This window comes from Sinocyclocheilus anshuiensis, unplaced genomic scaffold (assembly GCF_001515605.1).
Source record: "Sinocyclocheilus anshuiensis isolate Anshui unplaced genomic scaffold, SAMN03320099.WGS_v1.1 scaffold1114, whole genome shotgun sequence".
NCBI lineage: Eukaryota > Metazoa > Chordata > Actinopteri > Cypriniformes > Cyprinidae > Sinocyclocheilus > Sinocyclocheilus anshuiensis.
This window is the reverse complement of record NW_015540838.1, coordinates 1,113,041-1,128,570: the sequence shown is the minus strand read 5'-3', so window position 1 is coordinate 1,128,570 and position 15,530 is coordinate 1,113,041. Positions and strand designations below refer to the sequence as shown.

The 15,530-nt window shown below is 39.7% G+C and overlaps 1 long non-coding RNA gene across 1 annotated transcript in view; it reads right to left on the bottom strand.

Moving 5' to 3' along the window:
- Positions 1 to 2,239: 2,239 nt before the first annotated feature.
- The window catches only part of LOC107687413 (uncharacterized), a 96,363-nt gene continuing 83,072 nt past the window's right edge, over positions 2,240 to 15,530 (bottom strand). Inside the window, exon 2 of the long non-coding RNA XR_001634131.1 lies at positions 2,240 to 2,607. This is a non-coding gene — a long non-coding RNA (uncharacterized LOC107687413). The remainder of the gene's footprint in view (positions 2,608 to 15,530) is intronic.

Here is a 15,530-nt window from a genome sequence, read left to right as displayed (position 1 = left end):
TTTTTGCGCTACAACATGGGATTATTCAATGCATGCTAATGAACTTTTATCATAGTTTAGTTATATGGAAACAAAAGTGGTTAACATTCAACCCATTCTTTATCATCAGTAGTATTATTTGTGATTTGAATTTGTAAATGGGAGTTTCTCTTTTGCTGTGTTAAGCCAGGGATTCGAATTCGCGATCTTGTTGTCACTTGTTTTGCTTACATACATCTACACACCTTTCATTTTTTTAAGACTAAAACAAAAGATGGATTCATTGTTATTCTTAATTAAAAAGCACAACAACAATAAATCAGTAAGATACAATGACAAACTAGCTTACAAAACGTTTATTAACAAAAACGAATAAGATGAGGCATGGCACACACCACATGCTGTATTATATACCGACTAATAAATTACAGAACGTTTAGCAAACACTGAGGAATGAAATAAATAAATAAAAGAGAGCCTCCATAGCGTAATGAGAGGTAAACAGCAAAGATAACAAATTTTTCAAAAATGAAAACAAAAAGTAAACCTAACGGTGACAGTGCTTGCATGTTTTTTTTTTTCACACAAGAATACCAGCATGTTTACCTTCTCTGGTTTAAGAAGCGGTCTTTTACTTGACTTTCGCTTGAAAACCATCCATCGTTTCCTCAATATGCGCTTAATTTTTGCTGCGCGCACCTTCGCGCTCGTGCTGACGCGGCAAGTATACTCTCTAAGCGCCGTTTCGTTATGCTTTCAGTTTCGTTTGCCGTTTGATGTTTCTCATATGCAACAGAAATGGCAGCGCTTATGAGTTGAACAACGCGGTGGTCGCGCCAGTGCAAAGGCAGAAAAAATGGTCGCAGTCTGGAGCCCTGATATATATATATCATAATCATGTAGACCTACATTTGCCTAACATGCAGTTATATAAAACACAGTCTCTAAAGCATTAACAGATCAGCTATATGATCTATGTATGATGTATAGGACAGTGAAAGTCAATTGTAAAAGGTTTGCTGTATAACAACATATTTCAAATTCTTAATTCCACCACAACAGATGTTTGTCATTTTAGGGATCTAAGGATTAAGATCTTTTCCTTCCCTTTTTTAAACAACAAAGGTGCTTTAAAGCAGCCATCTTCAAAACATGGTGACATCCCTTTCTATTCTCCACTGCAGCACTGACAAAATCAACTAACATGCCTCAGACATGTGATTCAATTCAGTCTTATCTAAAACAGCGCAGCAGTACTCTCCAAAACAGAGCAGGGAAGGGGTCTGCTGGGTTATTACTGAAAGAGAGCTTCAGCAACTGTGTTTTCAAGGAACTTCAGCAGATAATGCCTCCAACCCGATTCCACTGGGGCAATGGCTGGAGGAAGAGGAGGAGGGGGGCAACCGTCATGCCATTCCCCACCTTCCCCCTCTGAGCAAACACATCTCTAAGCAGAAGACAGGGGGCGAAGAGTCGAGATTGGAAACTGTACATTGGCTATAATCTGATGTCTTCACATTAAATAACTAAGCATACTGCTTGACCTTTCTTTTGCTGCTAAATAAATGAAAGACACGGTGAGGATGATTTAGGACTACGGCAGCTACGCTACGCAGCCGTGCCTTGCCCTCCGACGGAGTGTTGACATTTCCCCCCAGCCTCATGTACAACCAATTTCTAAACAGCAGGTGAAAGAGAGGCCATGTTTACAGCGCAGGAAAAGGTTATTGCTCTGGTCTAGGCTCAATCTCAGCGCCTAATACAGACCTAATGTGGACCGTTTAACTTTTTCTGCCGCTCACTGAAAAATATAAAGAAAAACAATAATCTTGTGTGTGCTTTGGAAAGCTAAGTGTGAAAAATATGACTGTTTCAAATATCATCACACTGATTCCTTCTGCATTTTCATCAAGAAGCAGTGAATTTATTTAGTCAAGCACAGCAGCCAATGAAAATGCATTTCTTCTCATCCAAGTTGTGGATGCAGTGACATGTTTATGCTACGCTGAAGCACCATTTTCAGCAAAGCTAACAAAATATTGCCAAATGCATACTTGCTGTCCAAACGGCATGCTTATTTTATGACAACCAGCTCAAATTCCTCCAGCTGAGATGAAAACTACGAGTCAGACAGACAAAAGTATTGTACAACCGAAACTCACCGCCAGGTCTGTAAACAATATCATCCTCCGTAATGAAGGAAGTGATCTCGCCGTTCTCCGTTCGCTCATAGCGCGACTTCCTCTTGGGCAGCTTTTTCTTGCTCTTTTTGGTGGCCTCCTCGGCGGTGGCGGCCCCAGGTGTCTCATTGTCGTCGTCTTCACTGTGTTCGCTCTCTGCATAGTTCTTAGCTCCGCCCTCTAGTGTGCAACTGCGCCGAGGCCGCGAGCTCTCGCTTTCACGTGTTTTGTCACGCTTTTCACGTTCTCTGTCCCTGTCCCGGTCGCGCTCCCTCTCCTTGTCTTTCTCTTTGTCGGCAGTCATGATTCGCCACGTGCCTTCTTCTGTCCTCTCACGGCTGGGCCTCCGTGAAAGGTAGACTGTGAGCCTGGGCTTCAGTCTTCTGAATTTACCAATCAAATCCAGGGAAAATTTGGCCACACCAACAACCCCAGTGTTTCAGAAGAGCTGAAGAAAGAAAATAAAAACATTGTTAGATGGGTCAATTAAGTGACACTTTATTCATATATATGTATGTATATGCATTTTCTTTGCAGAATGACATTTGATTCATCACACAATTAAAAATCACTTATATTTTTTTTTGAGGAGGCAAAATCAATGTCAGGGTGATTGAACCATTCTGATACTACAGTGAAAAAAAAAACATCAAAGAATAATTCTTTTTGTGGCAACATGCAACCAACAGGCAGAAACATGCAGTAAAAAACAACAACATAAAAACAGGAAATGACATCATAGAGAGAACCAGTGCAGACCCCTCATGTCAAGGTCAATAAGTACAGCATAATTTGACCTTTTTAACAAGACTATACAATACTTGTAAAATGTCACGTGGTGTAGGGCTGCACAATCAAATTTCTAATCGCAATTACAATTACGGATGCCACAATTACATAATCGTTCAAAGCAGCAATTAATCGTTGAAAGCATAATCGCAATTACAATTTCAAAGGAATAATCGACCATTATGATTTTTGTCATAATCGTGCAGCCCTAACGTGGTGCAACTCCACCAAAACTATGAATTAATAATAAAATTAAAAATAAAACTTGCAGTGAGATATTTGTAAGACCAAGGTGGTCAAAACGAGACCACCAATATGAGAGCATGAAATGGCTGCGTAACAATGAAGCGCACTTGAAAGGGTTTGCGCCGCTTCCCCCCCCTCTTCAGATAAACGGGAAAGTAAAGATTACAGCCTCTGGTGCAGCTAAACCTGACAACTGCCGAAAAAGCTACAGCGAGTGAATTTGGAAATGCGACGAGCCTGCAGGAGTACAGCAGCAGGACAGAATTGGGCTGTTTGTCAGTGTGAGAGGTGTGTTTATAAAGCAGGTATAAAAATTAAGAGAAATGGCTTATGACAGGCACACTGGTGCAGTTGACAAGCAGTCCTGTCAATGGCAGCCTGTCACCTTGAGTAGACGGCAACTGACGGGGCAGCTACTCTCCTCATCAACCTCCAACACTACAGACTGATTACAGAGCTGCGCCGCCACGTCAAGGCCCGATTAATCACCTTATGACGAGTTAACGCACTGACCGCCAGTCTGAACACACAAAAACACACACTTATACACTAAACAAATGTTTCCATATACAGTGTTTTTCTTCATTTTGTGTGTTTTTCACTTTGAGTCACTTTGAATTATGGCAACACTACGTATTTTCAAACTTGACTAGTCAGTGGGCTGTTAAAATGACTTGTTGGCTAATCGATCAGGAAGGAAACCCTGCATTATTAGGCCAGTTCTGAGTTCATCAGGCACCGATCGGACATGTTTCATGATTCTGGTGTTCAAATACAGCTAGCAGGAGAGCAAGACAATCAAACAGAATGCAGGGGTCGAGGTGCGTTTCACAATTTTTCACTTACAAATATGATAGTGACATGACACAACGTTAAAAAGCATCCAAAGAAAGACGGTAAAGGTTTTACCATGCAAAAGGTTAAAAAACAAGATGTAAGCAAAATATAAAAATAAATAAAAAATAAATCTCATTAATAAATTGTTAAATGAGAAAAGATGTCAAAATAGTTGTCAAAACAGCAGTACATACAGTACTACAGTAAAAACATAAAAAAGATAAATATGAGAATATCATGTGAAACGATAACAAAAAACATGGGATAAATGTCTGAGGTTTTACCATGCAAACAGCTAATACACACGATGTAAACACACTACTTTATGCACCACTGCTAAAAATGTTAAATTAATTTTAAAAATCTAGACAAACTAGTCAGTCAGTCTCATTAATAAATTGTTGAATAATTAGAAAATATATCCAGAAGTATATCCAAGATTTCAAAATAGTTTTAAATAGCAGTACATACAGTACTACTGTAACTTTGATTAAAAATTTAAACAAATGTGAACATAATAAAAATAATAATAATAATAATAATGCAATTTATATAAATAATCGATTAAAATAAAACAAAATAAATATAAAAACAATATATAAAAATTTTAAATAATTTTAAAAATCAACTTAAGAAAAAAAAAAAACACCACCACCACAAGAACTACATTGAAAAGTTGTCCAGAAAATAAGCTTTTATTTGGTGGTAGCATCTTGATACTATTTGGCAATTAAAATACTTACATTACGATGTGTCATGACAACTCTTACTGCATCAACTCCACGTAACGAGCGCTGTACAACCGCGCCGCATGTGATGAATAACTTATAACTGCAGAAAGGTCAGCAATCCACACCTTCTCACATGTAAAGAGCGTCTTATTTATACCAACAGGAGCATAAGCAACCAGTGATAAGCAGCGGCTGCAGTGAGGTTCACAGCACCGACTAGCAACAATGCAGCGGTTCATGTGGCGTCTGAATGGTGACCAGGACCAATTAAGCAATGGCGAGTACTCCCCTCAACAGTACCCACAGATGAATAACGCGCTGTGGGGCAGGTGAGGCTTGAAGCCATTACACATCAATCACCAGAGCAGGACCTTTTGAAAGATACCAGCTGTCTTAATGGAAAAGGGAGGGAGGGAGAAAAATCAGCCATTTGTGAAAGCCGGTGAAAAAAAAAAAAAGCTTCAGGGGTCGCAGCCAACAGCACCTATTTTACCATTTCCATTACAGCAATGAAGTCAAGGGGTGTGAGCCAGGAGGTTTTAAATAAAAATACATTTCTCCTTCAGAGCAGCGGATAAATTAGACCTTCTCACCCCTCCAACCACACAGTTGCTCTCCCACTATTAACACATCACCTCACAATGGGCACGCAGCAGGGCTCTATTACAAAACACACTCCTTTTTCAACATTACTCTTTCATGCTGCATGTTTTATTCATCCTAAATCACTCTCCTATTACGCCAATAGGCCATGCATTCATCTCTGTGATTTGAGGTTAAAGCCAATAAAGGGTCAGGCAAACACAAATGCTATTTCCCCCAAGAAACCTGAACTGCCAGGTGCTTAATTTGCAAATATAGTCGAAGATTGCATTGGATAGGTAAAAAGTCAACGAGCAGATGACACCGACCTAGCAAGTGACACGCTTGTGTGTACATTTTCGGTGATCCCTGATCAGTGTTTTCAATCTGTGCATTATGAAACGCAGACGTTTGACTGGCGAGGATTACCGATGGCTTTCCAGAAGGAAGTTGTGAAATACACGTCTGATGTGATTGTTTTCGGCGAGCGAGATTAGCCTTGGAACATATCAAACAAAACATTATCTGCAAAACAAGCAACTGCGATTTATCAGACAATTGTCTCGTTCGAAGATCATCCAAGAGAGCTACTCTGAAAATAGCCTTGTTGAAATCAATCTATTTTGACAGAGTGCCAAATAGAAAAGCTCGATAAATAAATAAATATACAGACAAACATCTAAAGCCGCACTCCAATAACAACAAAAAAACAACAACAACATAACTAAAATCTGGTGGGGAGTTATCAAAGAGATTTCTGTTATTGCTGATGAAAGCATCACACTGACTCTGTATTGTGTGAAATTATGACTCGCAGCAGTTCAATTCCAATAGTTTCACATGATCATGGAGCAGAAGCACATATAATCCGTATTAAAAATTCAGATTCACACCATCAGCCCGCTAATAACAGAATCTTTATCTGATGGCACACATTTATTCTGAAACAGTTCCTACTGGAGAAGATTATACTGAATAAAATACAGCCTACTCTAAATCGTAATGGCCACTACTCACTATTTCTAACAATTACTCAGTGCTCCTCAATAAATGGCTACTTTATTGATACGGTTGTGTAGTACGGTGAAGGACCCTCTCCACACGGGAACTGTTTTTATTGAGTTTTAAATTGCTTTGACAGGCTGATGGATCTTTAAGCATTACCAAAGCCAGCTCCATTAAGTGAAATAATGCGAGAAAAGGCCTTCCTTCAAAGCATAACTCTATAAAGACTTGCATTATACACAGCCTAACATCTATGTATTCGGTTCTTTTATTGTAGCCTTCATGAACAAACAGACTTTTGTGACTTCTGAGATCTTAACCATGAGTTACAGATGGTCATGGTCAAGATAAACACTGCAGAACTCCTTTTAAAATCTCAGATTTTATTCGACTTATAAAAAAAGAACCTGCCATGGCATCAAAAGCACTAGAAACGTTGCATAAAACAAAGCAATTTTTTTATTTGTATAGGTAAAAATGCATTTGCAGAATGAGAGCTTTGATTCATTTGGATTTATGTATTAGGCAATCTGATGAACATTTTAGAATAATAATGCTTACACTGCTTACACACACACACAGTTCATAAGTGCAGCGCTGCTTTGTTTACAGCGGAAACCAAGGAAACACTGTAAGCGCCACCTGCTGTCAGAGCGTGAATCTGCGTCTCATTCAGCTCGTCTGCGGTTTCGTTCAGATATGTTTTATGTAGTATATTTCATTCATAGTTCATAGACGCAAGATGAAAAGAAAATACCACGTAAACTTTTCTAAAGATATTCAGTTCCCCTCAGAGATACATTCACAAACTCCTACTCCAATTGTATCGCCACTTGTTTGGCATCTCAACCGATCTGAATCGTCACATATTTTAATCGCCTTTTGACCGGCTCGCGGTTAATCGTTACATCCCTAATATATATATATATATATATATATATATATTGTAAATACCACTTATTTGTATTCGTGTCCTCTTTTGGAAGACCAAACAAATTAGTTTCGCTTTCACAACGAAAAACACAGCGGCCTAGCGTGAGGGGAAGCCCCGGCTTAGCGTGAGGTCGAGAACGGTGCGCCCGGCGGATCCGATGAATGAGCGGCAACCACATGTGACGGACTTCCGCTTCGTCCACGGTGAAAGTTGATGTATTCCCTCAGCGACCAGCACAGATCAGCTCTAGGCATGATGAAGCGGATATCGTCCTCTTTTGGAAGACCAAACAAAGTAGTTTCGCTTTCACAACGAAGCACACAGCGTCTTCACGACATGGCTGCAGCGTCAACAAAACTACAGTGAGACTAAAAGTTACGCCTTCTTTCTTTGCGTGAACATCTGGGCGGTGTTATGCAAATCTTCCCACATAGTGAGGTAGATATGTGGGGGCATGTTAGAACGAGCCGTTTTAGGTAGGTGCGGCTGACTCTGAACTTTTATAAAGAATATCTCTTTGGATTTGAGACTTTACAGATCTTCTTTATGCACCAAGAGCTTGTAACACTCCAAAGAGAAAGGAAAAATTGAAATCGCATCATATGACCCCTTTAAAAAGCCTCAAGAGACATGATTTGATATAAGATCAATAATATTTTCAAATATGCACTTATACGTTTCAGGAAGAAAAAAAAGAGGCAATTTGAATATCCCTTTTAATGTCTAATCGACATCTCCTGATCTACTTTTATATACTGTCATATTCAGATCTCATGAGGGCATATTAAACAAACTGGCTGGAAATGAATTTTGGACATCTCCGTAGTCTCTGTAACAACATACATGGTGATGATTTATATACAGAAATCAGTGGGCTAACCTGAGCCCTGAGAAGCCAGTAGACCAGAGGCTGAAGGCTAGGCTCCAAGCAATCAGAGCATGTGAGAGTAAGTGGTTGTGTGCGAGTGTGTATTCCCTCTGCACAATTCCCAGAGGGGCCGGCTCCCCATCAGCACTCATGTCTATTATCAGCGTCGTGCCTGAGAGTAACTTCATTTCACACTGTAAGACACAAACAGAGTGCAAACCACACTGAGGGCTCCCAGACTTGTTTGTCCATGTGGCAGAAAGAGTGGGGGGGGTCTGGATAGTCAGTCGCTGTGCTTTTAGCCTGGTTGTGTAGCCAACGAGCACTTCTAGAGGGAGTATCAGCACTGGAGGAGTGCAAATGTGATGAGAACAAGACTGGAAAATGCTAAGCAAGGAGAATCACAATCTAATTCACACTCTGTATGACTTACTTTCTTCTGCAGAACACAAAATATATTTTTAAGAATGTTTTGTCCATACAATGAAAGTCAATGGGTTCCATTGCTTTTGGACCCCATTGACTTTCATTGTATGAACAAAAAAAAGGAAATTTTTTAAAATATCTTTTGTATTCCAAAGAAGAAAGTCAATAATTACAGGGTTGGAACAACAATGACTTTTTGCATGAACTATTTGCAAATATCCTACCAGTGGCTAAAATTTATGTTGACTATTGATATCAAAAGAACCATAATGTCTTCCCTATTCAATAAAAAGTGAACAAGGGTACGCAGGGCCTGAATTTCGTTTTGGAAAATGGGGGTGAATTCCCCCTTTAGGTGGCTCTTATGGGGAGATTTTTTAATTTGAGGGAGGGTATTTTTTTAGACATATTTTTAAACTACAATCATCCAACCTAAATGTTTCGTCACCCAATGTATTTGTGTTTTACAATTTATAATGTTGTTGATTCATATTTATATTGTGAGGAAGATAGGCCCACTTTAAAAAAACTTTCAAACTCTGAATTGAATTTATTTTAACTAAAAAAGACAAGTAAACAGTCAGTAATAAAATAAGAATAGATTAATGACAAGCAATGGCACAAACAAATACAATAACAAGATACAACTAAAATGAACGTTTTCAGGTAGGTTTAACAGTAATATTCAGGTACAGAAATACCACAGAAACAGAATAATCTATTTAACTTTAAAATGACACTGGTTAGTCTTCAATGTAAAAATAAACATTAATGACAGACAGCAGCAGGTTTATTTAGGTTGCTGTCTCTTTAAGACCTCATGCACGGATCAAACTGTTACACATAAGTTTTGTTTCTCAACTGTCTACATTAACTTAATAGCCTGTATACCGACAATGTTTAGTATAAATCGACTGTTTACATGAATACTCATCAAGACGGGCACTTTGACATATTTTTGTATGTATTTGGCCGTTTACGTGCAATAAGGCGCACATTCTCAGATGCGTCTCTGCGTGCATGCACTTTGGGTGCGAGGCGGCTCACAGAAAGGGTCTTACAGTCACAGAGCACGCAAGTACTGAATTGAGCACTTGAATGTTTAAAATTGTAAGACTCAAAAGCACGTGTAAATGATACAGTCCGTCATCTGTCGCGAGCGTCTTTCACGTTGAAACATTTGCGGGAATCAGTAGAATTATGCGCAATCCCCGTGCCGAAATTCAAGCCCTGGTATGCGTATGAAACGATCAATATGCTTTCGGAAGATGTATTTAAAGAGCTAAACGTAGCATTAACCGTCAATCTGGTGATCTGCAGCATACGTGCTCTTGGCTTGGCTTGGCTTCACCCGAGCATATGCAATCAATACTCAATCAATGGCAAATAAACACATACCTCACTTTCTAAATCTATCCTAGATACCGAGGATATTAACATTACACTTGCCCACCTCGACTGATCTGATTTGATTCACAATGCAATGAATTCAATGCGAATGCAGCATTTTACAAAAGCCCATTCACTGTTTCAATAGGTTCAGATTGTGTAGTAGCAACACCCGTATGGCTTTTTCCTTCCTCAATCAAAATACAATTGGCATAATAGCTGACATAGACTGTTAGCATGGTGCAGTGCGAGAAAAAAATAATTTTGTAGCTAAAAGACGACATCTAAAAGTAGTCAGTTGATCAAAAGCCTCATGGTAGCTCAGCCTGAGCCTCATTCACAGTGAAAGCAGGGAGGTCTCAGGGAAGCACTGGTCCTGACAGACACCCACCGAGAGGGGGGCTCAGCTCTGCGTCACGCTCCCCCCCCCACTAATCATCACATGAAACACAGGGCCTGGAGGACAGATCTCAGCTCAGGCTTATTGTTCAGGACCTCATTTATTCTCGCTGCAACGTTATTCCAAACTCATCTTCGAGAACATAAGGTTAAAGATGATGAGGCCGCAGCGACGATGCCATTAGGTCAATGCGTCAGACCATTTCCAGACTAAATTATTTAGTTATCTGGCGGTGGCTTTTTTTTTCGGAACACTGGCAACCAGCGGCAGATGGGCTCGCGAACAAGCCGGGCATTCAAAAACACGCGTAACTGCTCTGCCAAAAGCACCTCCACCCCAGATACCACAGGACAGTATTACCCTCTAATTAGGAACGGCTTTTGTTTCTGCATCAGCCACCTCTCCAAACCCACAGCCCGACTGTCTTTAAGAGGCTCTAGTCTGAATAACACGCTCTTTGTTACTCCACCTCTCCATTTAAGGCAAATATAAATATAAATTCTCTAGTCCTATTTCCACTGCTGGCCACACAAAATACTGTTAAAGCAGACAAAAAAAAAAAAAAGACTGCGCGAGAGCACCTACAGTGTCAAATCTTTGTCCTCTTTGACATCTTTAAGAAGACAGGACGAATGTTTGGAGGAATATCAAATCAGGGCTTTCTCTACTGCTGGTGCAGTATGGAGTCCAAATGTGCAGCACTGTAAACATTATTTGAGATTGTTTCCGTGCCTTGGAGCGGCAGGCAGGAGGGGAAGTGACTGGAGGGTAATGAAAACGCTGCTGAAACAAGCAGGATCAGAGCTTCCCTCTCCTTTCTGGACAGCTCATAAAACATGCATTGACTAGAACTATTACCATTCTGCCGTTTTAGTGTGCCGTGCAGCTCCCAGGAAGAGAGAGCACTTATCAAACTATATACACACCATACTTGCTGCTTTTTATTTTAAACATATAGTGACGTAAAAGAGCAGCTGTTTCGAAAAAAAACAAACAATAATGTGTTTACCAGAGGGAGGCATCTAAACAATAGGCTGCCGCTTCTCTCTGGGTTCAGGGTTGTGTTTAAAGCAGTGTACAGTGGCAGGCAGGAGATTAACTTGTAACGCATTCATGTGTGAAATGGAGACTTTATCCCTAACTGATAAGTGTTGCGAGGCTTCCAGAAAACACAAGCCTGATGATTTTTCATCATTTCTGAAAAACAACCACAATATATTAGATTACTGCTTTTTGGTACGTTCACACAATGCAGACTCTTAAAACACCCCGGTGTTTTACAACAAAGCACAGTGGGAGGTGGGCGAGGGGAGTGGGGGGGTCTGCAGTTCATGCAATGTGGCTTTTCTAGTCCAGCAAGTGCATTTAAAGTAAAACCATTACACAGAGGCACCAGGTTATACTATGTTATTGTAAAGAGCTGATGGATAGCATCCAATCCCAAACTTTTTTTGTTAGCTGAACCCCTTTGACCTTAAAATATTTACTTTAAGCACCCCCTGAGATTTTAAGTTTATAAATGTAAATAATTTAAAGGGGTCCTATTATGCGTTTTCACTTTTTTAATTTCTTTGTAAAAGAGCATAATAGGACCCCTTTAACAAGATATTTGCATGTTCACAGTGTTGGGTCACATGGCATGCAGGTAAAGAAATACATATTTTTTTTTTTTTTGTTTTTCACAAACCCACTGCTGTTCAAAACAAGATTGGACCCCACTGATTTTAATTAAAATAAAAAAAAAAAAAAACACTAAAACATTTCAGAATATCTTCTTTGTTCCACAGAAGACAGTCAGCCACACAGGGTTTTCATTTTTGTCTGAACTATCCCTTTAAATATCCTGAGAAAATAAAAGCCACAAATTGCCTTTATTAGAGCTGGAAGTAAAAAACACTGTAACAATTTTCCAAATTAGAGAACAGGAATTCCTGCCACTTCTTTGCACAGAGCTTCCATTTCCCAAGAGAGCCAAATCATAGTATAAAGGCACTGAAAATTACACTGCATTTTACAGGTTTTAACAGTGTGCAATGATCACGGCAACACATTCACAGGCTTTGTGCTCTTTAGCGAGCTTTACAATTCCTTCCACAGCACGGCAAGAAATGAACCTCGGGGGGAAGGTTTGTGTGCGTCCAAGCTAAAATAGCTTGCAAATGCATGGGTAAGCTCATAAACAGAGCAAGCATGTTCAGCACAGAGCCACATTCATCCAAGTGTATACACATGTGTCAGTCTAAATGAGTAGTCCATTGACTGCTGAGCAACTGTATTTTCGTCTAAACTGCATACTGGGCAGAGCTAATAAAAAGCTCGGCTGAAATGAAATGTGGCCTGACCTTTTCCGATCTTTCTTTCAGCCGCTCCTTTACGCAGATTTCCAGTTTCCCTCACGTAGCACACTATTAAATAGGCTCCCTTCTACCCGGCGTCCCCTTAGCCATGCTAACAGTATGACAAAGAACATGGGGACTATGGGACAAGCAGACTTAAAATCAGAGTTCACTTTCGATACCAAGAAAAAATGAGAGGAAATCCCATTCAAAAGACTGTTTCCCGCAGCTAATTATTAGTAAAGTCCAACACACCCATTTTTGTTTGCATTCGGTCTTATCTTCTGAAAAAAAAAAATTTAATGAAGATCTACCCTTTGTTACCAAGAGGAACGTCTTAATGAGCTGTTCAGCAAAGATAACGCACGGCTCTGCGGAGCCATCGCATGTTGTACATGCAGCAACAGCAGATCAAAAATTCAATAATGAATGTGGAATCGCAGTAATTAATGTGTATAAGAATCCAAACGCTCTGAAAAAATACATCAGTAACCTGATTAATTTTATATAGGAATAATCTGTGATCAGCATTACCAAGTGAGCCCAAAAACAAATTAGATTTGAAGCTAAGAGCCCCATTGATCAGCAGTTATCTAAACCGGCCATGAAAAGGGGTTGGTAATCCAATCCAGCCGTTCAGAAGTGCCTGGGAGAGTTGCATCTCCACAATGGAAACATTCTGTCCACAATGTAATCCATTGTGTTCATTCGGTGAGCATTTTGGAACCTGTTCGTTTACACTAAAATGGCCCAAATCATTGCGAGTATAAACAACGTGAGGAGGATCCTTTTACAACTTGGCTCAAGAGCCAACGGCTGCACCACTCCACTTCCAATGACATTTGACTAACCTGTAGAAATAGTGACGCACAACTGTCAAAACACTGCTGCTCTCCAGAACATTCCTCATGGTCTCCATACAATTCCATGACTCAACTAGTTTAATTTCATACAAGTGGAAATGTAATGTATACACGGTTTCTTTAGTAGATCCCTGGTGAATTTGTGCTTCGGTTGCAAAACAAAAAAACCCGACAATCTAAGCTCAGTAAAAAGCAGACGCCAACAACTATAATCATTAACTATTCTAGCCACTGGGAGTGTGAAAATCACGACGAGATTATATATTCACTAGTCCAAAACACTCAAGACTGTGAGTTTTGTCCATCGACAAATTGTTAAAGGAATCAGAAAAACATTAGGATAATCTTACAACACTTCACTTCAGGCCGCAGTCATTTTACAAGCCAGCGCCAAAGAACGCCACCTTCTCTTTGAATATACAAGGTGATTCTCAGAAAGACAAACACATGGATGAATCAACAGCACATACACTAATAACCTTGGGCTGTCTAACCGTTCCACTGCTTTATGGAACTGTATAGCGTATAAATAGCAGATCCATTTCTACCCAGTCTGTTAGGGCTCTATTTCAGCTTCCCCGTCATTAAATATTTATCCTTTCGGAGTGGCAGGTTGTACTGAGGTGATAAGCACTTAGGAATCCAAATTTTTCAACCCCCCACCCATTTCCAACCCTCTGTTTCCCCCCACATGTAACAGAGATTTTTATTCGAATGGATTATCTACAAGTGCTCCTTTAATCGGCACAAGACAGGACTGGAACAGTGCCCACATTCCCAAAGGAAAGGCGCTCTGCTGGTTTTATCAGCAGAGAAATCTTTTTTTAAATACCAAAGGGATGAAATAACTTGATTTGAGGAAGACTCCTTCCTTTGTAGAGAAGGTTAAAGGGGGTGGGGAATTTCAGCATCCCAGAACTCTTTGTATCACTGACACACCACATTATAACTCAGACTAAAACAAAATAGGAGATTTAGCTTTTCCAAATATGGAATTGGTGTTCGTAGCAAATCAAACTTTAAGCAGCACCTCTGCTTGCTGCTGCTTGTGTGAGTGTTTGGCTCGGGTTGAATTTGGCATCTTAAAGCATATAATGATGAAGATGAAAAGATTTCATGCCTCAGCCTTGTGGGTGGTTGATGTTCGGTGTGAATGCATCTCTAGTGGACTCTGCATGCTTCAAAAAGCTTCTAGGGCTGACCTATGGTACTTCGCAGGTATTCTTGGACGGACAACAAAAACATTTTTTAGGGCTCCGTAGGGAACGGCCTGCCAGAGGAATGGCAGCTCAAATCAGACAGGCTAAATTCCAAATGGAGCCTACATATGGACTGGAAGCTCTTCACAACACAAGAAAAGAGATCTAATAAACGTTGAGTGAATATCCAAGTTCAGACACAGCCAACTGCACTTCCATCCACACAGAGGACAGAAAAAATGTCCTAATGTCCAAAAATGTAAAAATATAATAATGCATTATGTAATAAATATTTAGCCCATATAAATGAATAAATAATTATATAAAAACAAAATATACAATATACATCGAAAAAGTAGAATATTTTTCAAAAGTGGAATATTTTTAAAATGTATATATATATATATATATATATATATATAGACACACACTCACGATTTCAAACACTATAGAAAAGCATTACATTAATCATTCACAAAACTCCACCCTACCTCTCAGCACATCATCATTTACATCTTTGTGTACTTAACAGTTACTGCACTGTAGGGCTGGGCAAAAAATCGAATGCAATTTTCATCGCAGGCGATTCATTGCCAATTTTGAACGCGATTGTGTAGCTTGTCAGTGAACTAGGGCTCTGTGTAGTAAATGCCGCTCCATCTGAAAGCACGTGCTGGAGATTTACTACTAATTAGGCCTGTCACGATAACTTTTGTTGTGCGATATATTGCCTCAGAAGTAATTGCGATAAGCGATATTATTGTCT